This window comes from Cynocephalus volans, chromosome X, assembly GCF_027409185.1.
Source record: "Cynocephalus volans isolate mCynVol1 chromosome X, mCynVol1.pri, whole genome shotgun sequence".
Taxonomy (NCBI): Eukaryota; Metazoa; Chordata; class Mammalia; order Dermoptera; family Cynocephalidae; genus Cynocephalus; species Cynocephalus volans.
The window spans coordinates 161,406,310-161,417,392 of record NC_084478.1 but is presented as its reverse complement, the minus strand read 5'-3'; positions in this window follow the sequence as shown (position 1 = coordinate 161,417,392).

The following is an 11,083-nucleotide window of genomic DNA, read 5'->3' as shown; positions in this document are numbered from 1 at the left end:
AACAATTGGCTTCTTGCCTTGTTCCTCACTAAGGTGGCATTTGGGGAATTTTTTGTGAGTGAAAAGGGGTGTTATTTATAACTAAGCTGGGACAGCAGGTGTAAAGCTGGGATGTCCTGTGAAAACTGGGCATACAATCACTGTACTTATGATCAACTAGCACCAGTGAATGATAATAATCATACTGCACTTTGATTGAGGACTTATCAGGTAGTGTACTAAGCACTTATAGTGTCTCATTTAATCTTCACAGTCAATTACCTTATTGGATAGGTATTATTATCATTCATGTTCTACAGATTAGGAACACAAGATATAGAAAAGTGAAGTCACCTAAGCCCTCATTGCTAAGTTCCCATATACAGAGGCAAATTGGAGAGGGTGAATGTTTATGTCAGGTGGCTTGAAAACAAGGGGGTGTGGGCTATAATGAGAAAATGAGAGATACAGGTGAATTGCACAGACTATGTGCTAACATCTTCAGCTGGGATTTTTTTTTAGGGGGAAGGGATTCTTAAGGAGGCCAGGAGGTATGGGCTAATGGATTATTTTTGTTGCAATGCTCAGTGATTTTTTTCTGTATGACAGTCCATTGTTGTGGTGATGAGACCCACCCATCACCTCAGGCTCCCTTTATTTGCCCAGGGATCTCATTTGTAACATGTCAGGCCTGCAGCACAGTGCAATGACAGATAACACAACTGTGTCAGCAGTTCTCCAATGCCATCCTTCTGTATCTACAGAACGCTTCATTAGGAGCAAGACAGGCCCAGTGATTTATGACTGCTTGTGTGGTCAGAATTCCAGGAGCACTTATCCTCTATATCCTTCACTTTAGCTAGAAACTCTATGTCATCTTTTATTACCCGCTAGGCATTCCCTGTATAAACCTTTTCTCTTCAAGCAGATGGTAAGCAGCTCAAGGGCAGGGAACACACCATTTTGGCATCTCTCCAAGTAACTGCCACAGTGCTAAACACAGAAAGATAATCAACAAGAAATGTTTTTTGTATCAATTTTCTAATGCTGCTATAACCAATTACTACAAACTGGATGGCTTAAAACAAAACAAATTTATCATGCTACAGGAAGCCAGAAGTCTGAAGTGGGTCACATTGAGCTAAAATCAAGGTGTTAGAAGGGCTGCGTTCCTTTGGAAGTGCTAGGGCAGAATCCATTTCTTTGCCTTTTCCAGTTTCTAAAGGCCACCTGCATTCCTTGCCCCATGGCCCTTTCCTCCATCTTTGAAGCCAACAATGGCTGGTCAAATTGTTCTCACACTGAACCATTATGATCCTACTTCTGGCATCAAGTCTCCTTCCCTGAGTCTCACTCTCCTTCTTCCCTGTTGTACTTATAAAGACCTTTGTGATTATATTGGCGATAATCCAGGATAATCTCCCTGTCTCAAGATCAGTGGTTAGCAACTCTAATTCCATCTACAACCTTATTTCCCTTTTGCCATGTAACCAAACATATTCACAAATTCTGGGGATTAGGATGGATGTGGACACCTCTGGGAGGGGCCTATACTCTGCTCCATGCCTTTAAAAATTTTTTTAAATGTTCAAATGTACACAAAAAGGAAATAGAGTTAATACAGTTTTTTTTTTTTTTTTTTTTTTTTTTTAGCAGCCAGCCATATGGGGATCTGAACCCTTGACCTTGCTGTTATAACACGGTGCTCTAACCAACTGAGATAACTGACTAGCCCTAGAGAGAAAGTATGATAAATCCCCATTTACTCTTCCCCCAGCTTGGACGTTGTTAATTTTTGAGGATTATTCTGTGAGTGGTTTGAATATTATTTCACACAGTGATACTACTTAACTTTATTTCTAAAGTATTTCCATTTCTTGTTACATAAATGTTGAGATCATAAAATGTTGTTTAAAAGTTATTTTGTAGACTTCATTTCATATTAATAATGATTATAAATGAAATAAAATCATACTTACAAACACCATTAAGGCAGAATATTGTATTTAAAAAATAAGAAAAATAGGAAGGACCCAAAATAATCTAATAACCTAATATTCTGACATCTCTATATACAAAAGAATACCTCTGAAAACAAATTTGTAGAAAATTTTGTCAGAGTTTATAATTTTTAAGTCCATGATCTATTAGAAACTTATACATGTGTACAAACCCTATGCTTGGTTTGTAGCTTATATTTTAAGACAGTCTACATTATTGAACCTGAGGACACAGATTTAAAGTAGAAACTGTTCTAATTCTTTGCACTTTCCTAAGAATTTATAAGATTTAAAAGGTAGAAACGCTTTTTATTTTTTGATAGTTCAGTTATAAAACATCTAGATGCTATTTTTCATTAGGGCTAGCACCTTACCTTTCTCTGTTCCTAGAACCTTCTTGGACTTAAAAATATCCAAAATTCCAGCCAAGGGATGTATTCGGAACAGTGTTCAGGCTTTTGCTGTCAGTGTTTATGACAGTAGATCTGACTTTGTGTACTATGTATACATGTGTATTTGTATTAGTCAGGCTAATGCTTATTTTTGGCAACAGCATACCCCCTGAAATATGCAGTATATTAACTAAATATGGGTTTACGGTAATGTGCTGCATAACAATGTTTCTGTCAATGACAAACTGCATAGATGATGGTGGTACCGTAAGATTATAATAGCTATAATATGTAGCCTAGGTGTGCAATAGGCTATCCATCTACATTTGTATATGTGCACTCTATGATGTTTCCACAGTGATGAAATTGCCTAATGACACATTTCTCATAACGTATCCCTATCGCTAAGCGATACATGACTTTATTTCTCATTTAAATCAAATCTGCTGTAGGTGTTCCTGGTTAAGACTCTCCCTTGGGCAGTTCTACTCCCAGCTATGAACTTGGGAGTCGGGCTTCTTCCATCATCATAGATTGCTTCACTTTCACCCGTGCAGATGGGGGAAGAGAGGGAGAGCATGGACGATTGCATGGGACAGTTTAGGGGCCAGGCCGGGAAGTGGTGTATATCACTTACATCACACTTTGCTAGCCAGAACTGGGTCCACCTACATAAAAGGGTGGACTAGTAAATATAGTCTGTGTGCCCCAGAGAAAAATTAAAATATGTGATGAACACATAGTATTTGTCTCGGCTACACTTTGTGAAGAGGGTGTTCACATCTTAGATCTTGAGTAGAACTTCATGTTTAGCATCTTATTATACAGAAGTAGAAACTGAGGCACACGTGGGGGAAGCCTTGAAAAAAACTATAAAATGCCTGGCCAATATCCTAACACCTAGTATGTAAATAGCATTTGGGGTTAGTTTAGATGCATTCTAGCATCATTTCTTCCAATCTTCTACCTAAGGGAAATATGGAATCTCCTCAACAGCACCACTGACATCCTTATAATGAAAAGTTGATTTTTTTTTTCAGTTAAAGAATAAAGAGAGGTACAAATTTGGAAATACTGAGATAAACATATATGTAATTTCCAAATATTTTGACATAGGCTTTAACTTCCATTTCATGAAATAGTGTGGCGTTATATTATTCTGTGGTGCTGAAAGTTTTTGCTCATTAATGAGTTTTGTTATTAGCATTAAGTAGCATTTTTGGAAATTATGCATGAGATATAAAACTAGGATACTTAATATTCATACTTGTTATATTTTCACCTCTTGCATAAGAGTTCAGGGAGAACACGGCATTTGTGCTCTGCATAACCAGCGTTTCTAAACCTTTCCGTAAGTATTCACGTTAGTTATAAGTAAATGAAAATAAAATTTATCTGGAAATTGAAATGTTATTGCATTAAATTTGAGGTTTTAATTTCTAGAGTATATTATTATCTAATTTCAGCTCTTGTAATCTAGTTACTACCATGTGGCCAGTACATAATGTACATACATTGGCTTGGAATGGGATAGCAAATGTAGAGTTATAAAAAAATAAATATGGATGGACCTTGAGAGAATTATATTAAGTGAAACAAGTCAGGCACAGAAAGAGAAATACCACATGTTCTCACTTATTGGAGGGAGCTAAAAATTAATATATAAATTCACACACACACATACACACACACACACACAAACCGGGGGGGGGGGGGAAGAAGATATAACAACCACAATTACTTGAAGTTGATACGACAAGCAAACAGAAAGGACATTGTTGGGGGGGAGGGGGGAGGGAGAAGGGAGGGAGGTTTTGGTGATGGGGAGCAATAATCAGCTACAATGTATATCGACAAAATAAAATTTAAAAAAATAAATAAATAAATAAATACAATTTCTGTGAGATTATTCCCTCTTCGTATTGAAAGGGCATCAGAGCTTTCTCCATAGCTGCAGTGGGATGAATATTATTTCTTCATTCCTACATCCTGTTAGCTCTGAGCCAGCTTCTGCGTATGTAAGTTGAAAAATCCTTGAAGTGCTTGGTTTCCCCAGCTCTTGTCAAAGCTCTTCCTGTGGCTATGTGCCTTCATAAGCAGTGACCCACCGCAGGCTAGCGTTTGTCTTATCTCCATTGAGAGAAATATTATGTATGCATCTTGTACCATATTTAAGGTGTTATGGCCATTCTAGGATATCACAGACTAACAATAACAACAGAAATAGCGATAACAATAATACCTAACAATTATTGAGTTGTTATGTGTCAGTCAGTCGTTGACTGTTTGCCAGGCACTGTCCTAAGTGTTAATTCTCAAAACAAGAGTATTTATCTCTCTAACATTCCTTTTCTTCCCAGAAACCTTCAGCAGACTTCTCCTAACATCTCATTGGCCAGAATTACATCACTTGCCTATGCCTAAAGCAGTCATTTACCCTGCTGAATGAGACCCAGTCAAAGCTCAACATTTAAGTCTGATGAAAGACATTGCAGTACAGAGGGGAATGAACAAAGCCTTGGTTATGCTAGCAAGAAAAAAGGGAGAGGTATGGCTGCTGGTAGGCAACCAACAATGTTTACCACAGTAGCCAGGGAGGAAGCCAATTTGGAGACATTCTTCAAATGCTGAATATTGAGGTGAAAATAAAATTCAGCAAGTATTTGCAATCCATATCATATCCGTGGGTACCAGGCTAAAATAATGAACATTAACTAAAATAGCTGCAAATTTGGGGGGCATCTCTAATTAATTTCTTCATAATAGTTCACAGTGTAACTCCAGGCAAGTTAACTTGAGCATTTGGCACTTCTTCTCTGAATATGACAACCTAGTAATGAGACTTTTTAATTCAAGAATCCAGAATTGTCATCCTGTGCTCTGGCTTAGTCCATTCCAGATCTTCACAACTTGATCTAGTTTACTTGCCACATCACCAGGATCCATCAGGGCAAAGAGAAACATTTCAATAAACACTGAGAGCATTTCGAAAGCCCTTTAACTCTCCTATATCAGAAGGCCAAAGAGCCACGGATATGATATGGACTGCAACATTTGTATATCCCTCTTTTCCCCAAGTTTGGGCTACACTCTTCTCCCTTCCCTCCTGTTTGTCATCCCATTTAGATTAACATTACAGCAATTTTGTCCCAATCTTACCAGGTATCTGGGGCCACCACGCATTTGTACAACTGTTGGGGTACGTGTGCAATTTGGCAATCTTGTAGGCATCTCTTTCCCTCAGACAGATGGACAGATACAGAGATAAACAGAGATAGATTTTTTCCAAATACAATATTTACTGTAGTTGGAATTATACTCTATATAATTGTTTCCTGATTTTTTGTGCTTTTTACAAATATATTTTATTTTATTTATTTTTAATTGAAACATAATTCATTATATGTATTTGTGGGGTACAGAGTTGAATATCAATACCTGTGTACAAAGTATGATGATAAATCATGATAATTAGCATACTCATCATTACAGAATGTAACCATTCTTTTTTGTCCATTAACCACTTTCTCACTAATCCCCTCCCACTTTCCCACCTCTAGTAACCAGAGTTCTGAAAATTCAGCGTGTTATTGTGATTCTTTTTCTTTCTTCCTCTTCCTTTGTTCCTTCTTTCCTTTCTCTTTCTTTCTTTTCCTTTCTTTCTTTCTTTCATCTTTATGTTTTAGCTCCCACTTATAAGTAAGGACATGAAGAAAGAGAAATACCACGTTTCCTGATTTTTCACTTAGCAGTATTCTCAGTGTGTAACTGTTAAATTTTCAATAGATCATTTTGAATTTTGTCTTTGGTATGTGAGTCTCACCCTGGGGCCAATGCTGCATCTTCATTTCATTTCCCTTGCCTGCCAGTATTACCAGATTCCTCTTCCCTTATGGATCCATCTCCCTTGTTCGTACATAACCAGTAAACCACCATAATAATGTTTTTGTCCTTGGGAGTGACAGTTGACAAGAATCACTTTGCCCAAATAGTGCAAACCCTTCTATTTTGTTCCTTGTGAATGCTATCCAGCTATTATGGCAATGTTCAGTCACTCTACTTTGGAATCACCCTCCCAATTATTTTTCCAGGAACAGATGAAACTTCTTTCATTATTTTCTAGTCAGACCTTGCTTTTGACACAAAGAATAATATCCAGGTTGACCACTCACTTTTTAAAAAAAAATTAGACTTAGCTCCTAATGGCATTTGGCTTTTTCTGAAAATTTACCTTAAGCACATGAAGATCAGCCAATGAGTATGAAATATGCTTTGGAATAAAGAATGTTGCAGGCCTTTTCAACAGACTTTATGTTAAGAGAGTCATAGAGACTGAAATTTACTCATTATGAAATGTCAATTTCAAATCCATCCCCCATCCCATAAAGCTTTCCTTAATAATTGGTGGAAGTGATCTTTTTCTCCTTAGCCTTGTGGATTACTCATAAGACCCTTAATTATTTGTACGCAAAGATTTATGAGAAAGCAGGGCCAGTCATTGCCAGCTGACCTAAACATTCAGCCCTTGTGCTATTTAGCTCTCCACCTTTATGCTAAGCTTCAGCTGCAGAAGCAGAACTCACAGGAAATGCACACATCTGAGCATGCCAGAAGCTATTTTATACAAGTGGATTTTATAAATAGCCACAAGCTCTTCTTATCTATCAAATCCCAACACCCAAGCTCCCCTGCGTTCCCTGGAGAAGTGTGCATTCCCTAGAAGAGTGCCAAGAGGGAGGAGAGAAGAAAGCCTTTGAGTCTTTAACCCTGAGCTGCCAATGTTTGCATGTACTGTGACAGGTAACTCCTGATTATTGGACTCCTTATCTTAAGGAAAAATATAGAATTAAGATTCCCTGCATTGTGCTTTATCTGCATTTTCAGAAATAAAGTGTGTTTCAGAGAGGAAATAAAAAGGTCACTGGGCCACATTCATTATTAGGAAAAGAAGATTTTAAGAGGAATTCTTGAGCACCGTGCTATTCAAACTAAATTTTGAGCAAGAATAATATATACTATCACGTATTCAAAACACATACTTGAGCTTTTTGATGTTAAATATAGAGGAGAAGGGGGCCTTTTTATCTAAAGATAATGAATACTCAGGCTGTACACCGCTCGGTTGTGACCCGTATGTCCTATGTGTTTGTTATGGGTGTGGATGTGTACTGAGCATAATTGATTCTCCAGGTTAAATTTTCTCCCAGCCAGTTCTCAGACTTATCTTATCTAGTTTAGTAGCCCGTAGTCCCTCCTGTCCAGAGTAAACTTTCTGCAGCACCCCAATTCTAACAGTGCTTTTAAAACTGCTCATCTTTTTACTTGGCTTTCAAAGACTCCACTGATAAATAGAGTACTTCAAAGTGCCAAAAGAAAGATCTTACTCTGCAGGGAGAGAGCAGGGTCTTAGTGTATTGCACTCCTGGAAAAAGACCATTCTCCGGGCAAACTGCCTACATCATTTGTTTTTTGTTTTTTAAATTATCTATTTATTTATTTTTGATTATACATATTTATGGGGTACAGAGTTGACTATCAGTGTTTGTGTACAGTATGTGATGATCAAATCAATATTATTAGCACGTTCATCACTACAAACCGTAATTATTCTTTGCGTCCCTTACCCGATTACTCCCTAGCCCCCTTACCCCTCCCCTTGCCTAAGTCATTTGAAAAGGAGTTCTCATTTGAGAACCTGAGCCCTGGACAGCAGCACACTGGGCAGAATGCTGAAGGAGACTGGAAGAAAGTGGCAGACCAGCTCAGCTATTCAAAATGCACTCCGTTCCATAACGATCACCATTATTGCTCCATAGCCCAGTCCTTCTCTTGAGCTATTTGCTTAGAGCTTCTTTAGGGTCCCAGAAAAGTTCTCTTTTTCATTAGCTATTTGGCCTAGGGTTTTCAGTCTTGTTTCTTCAGTCAATCCCATCTCATCTGCTTCTTGCCATCTAGTTTTTCTTTGAAATTTCCGATCTTCTACCTGTTGCTCTCTTTATTTCTCTGGCACTGCAATAGCTTTTTCTTTTCCCAAAAAAGTCTTTTTAATAATTTCAAGAGCACCTTGGGAGGGAAAAGAAGTAGATCTGTGTGCTTAATTCGCCTTTTAAAATTTGAAGCCCAGATTCCTCTTTATCTCTTTCTAATCGTCTATTAGTGGAAATGTATTTCATGCCTTATCGATTAGACAGAAAGAAGTCAATCCTGTTAACTATTCTAATTTAAGAAGATTCCTAAGCACATTGCACAACTTATCAGCTAACCTCTCTGATTACACAGTCATCATCTAAGCTAAGGGCCTTTCAACAGCCTCTCTTGGAGCTCAGTGGGTGCTTTGTGCGATTTCTTTTCCCTCATGCCAAATACCGATTCTATGGCTTTTACTGGTGATTTATACCCCATCTTTTTTGGTGATGTTTTTTCTAAATATCATAATTATAGACATAAGCTACAGTATTTAATATGATCACACAAATATCATAACATCATTAATTTTCTTACAACTGCTTCATTATATCGGTCTGTTCAACACAGAGGTATGTAACATCCCTACTTAATAAAGTCAGTAGTGGGATTTTAAAGGCAAATTGAAGTAAAATTTCCCAGAAAAAAAAAGCGCTCTTTTCCCTTATAAATAGTGATTCTTTTTGATATGCAGATAAAGCCAGGTTGACTTTCTCTCCACTCTGCCTACTACCAACAAGTCTTTCTATAACATTCTATAAAGTCATTTTTTTTCTTTCTTTTCCCCATTCTACTTGGAGTGACTTAAGCTGTGGGCACCCATGGAATTTTTAAGTTACACAATGTTACAAATTGGAAAATATCAATAATTGATTAAAATGGATCAATGAAATATTCTTCACTTGGCGTAGCTACTTTGTTATTTGCATAAGAGAGCTGCTCATAAACAGGAAAAACTGTCTAGTACAAAGAAATCCTTTTACTACTTTTTTCCCCCCAGGTTTATAGAGGCATAATTAACAAATAAAAATGGTACAAATTTAAGGTGTACAGTGACATGTTTTGATACACATATACATTATGAAATGATTACCACAATCAAGCTAATTAATACAGCCATCACCTCACATAGATACCTTTTTTTTTTTTTGATGGTGAGAATACTTAATATCTACTCTCTTAGCAAATGCCAAGTATATTATGCAGTGTTAGCTATAGTCACCATGCTATACATAGATCTCCAGAACTTATTCATCCTCCATAACTGAAAATGTTTACCCTTTTGTATTAGTTTCTGTTGCTTATAACGAAATACATGGAACTGGGTGATTTATGAAGGAAACACAATTTATTGCTTACAGTTTCTGAGGATGGAAAGTCCAAAGTCCATCTGGTGGTGGTAACAGTGACACAGGGGTCTCACATTGCAAGATGGTGGAAGCAGAGAGAGCAGAGAAAGACAGACTCTTTGTGCTCCCCTTTTAAAGTCCTCCAAACCACACCCGTGACCATTTTTAATCCATTCACTAGAGTGTGGTCCTATAATCTAATCACTCTTCAAGATCCCACCTTTCAATTACCATAATAAGATTTCCCACCCTCTTAACAGTTACAATGGGGATTTAAACTTCAGTGAGGTTGGGGGGGCATCCAGTCTACAGCACCTTTGGTCAACATCTCCTCATTTCTCCCATTCCCCAGCTCCTGGCAACTACCATTCTCAGATCATGCAGTATTTGTCTTTCTATTACTGGCTTATTTCAATTTGCATAATGTCCTCCAAGTTCATCCATGTTGTTGCAAATGGCAGGGCTTCTTTTTTAATGTTGAATTATAATCACATTTTCCTTATCCATTCATTTGCTGATAGACACTTAGGTTGTTTCCATATCTTGGCTATTGTGAATAATGCTGCAATGAACATGGGAGTGAAGATATCAGTTCCACACACTGATTTCATGTCCTTTGGAAATATACCCAGTAATGAGATTGCTGGATCATATGGTAGTTCTGTTTTGATCAACAACTTGCCAATCCCTGCAACCCCCAGCCTCTGGTAACCATCATTCTACTCTCTACTTTTATGAGTCCAACTATTTTAGATTCCACATGTAAGTGAGATCATCCAGAATTTGTCTTTCTGTGCCTAACTTATTTCACTTGACGTAATGTTCTCTAAGTTCATTAAGTTGTCACAATTGACAGGATTTCCTTATTTTTATAAGGCTGAATAGTATTCCATTGTATATATATATATACCACATTTTCTTTATCTATTCATGTTTTTTAAAGTTTATTTATTTATTAAATTTTTTATATATTCTATGATGTTGTTGAGAACAGTTGGGGGGAAGAGGAAGGGAAGGGAAAAGGAAATAGGGTGGGAGAAGGAGGGAAGAGGAGGGGTGGGGTTGAGGCCTGTGCCACCACCCTCATTCCTGCAGGGGAGACCAGGGGGCTTCCAGCAGTGTCTTGGTCATTGCTGATCAGGGTGCAGATGTCAGGAGGCTGTGGCTGAAGCCCTTGTCCCCCGACTACCCCAGGTCAGGAGCCTGGGGCACTTCTTGTGGTGGCTTGGTAGTCGTTATTGGGCTGGTTGCAGGTGTCAGGTGAGCATGGCCAAGGCCCTCAACCCCCTACCACCGTGGCTTGGGAGAGCCTGGGGCACTTCCTGCACTGGTTGTGGGTGCTGAGGGGGTGGGTGAGGCCCTTGGTCCCCCCACTGCCCCAGCTTGAGAGAGCTTGGGT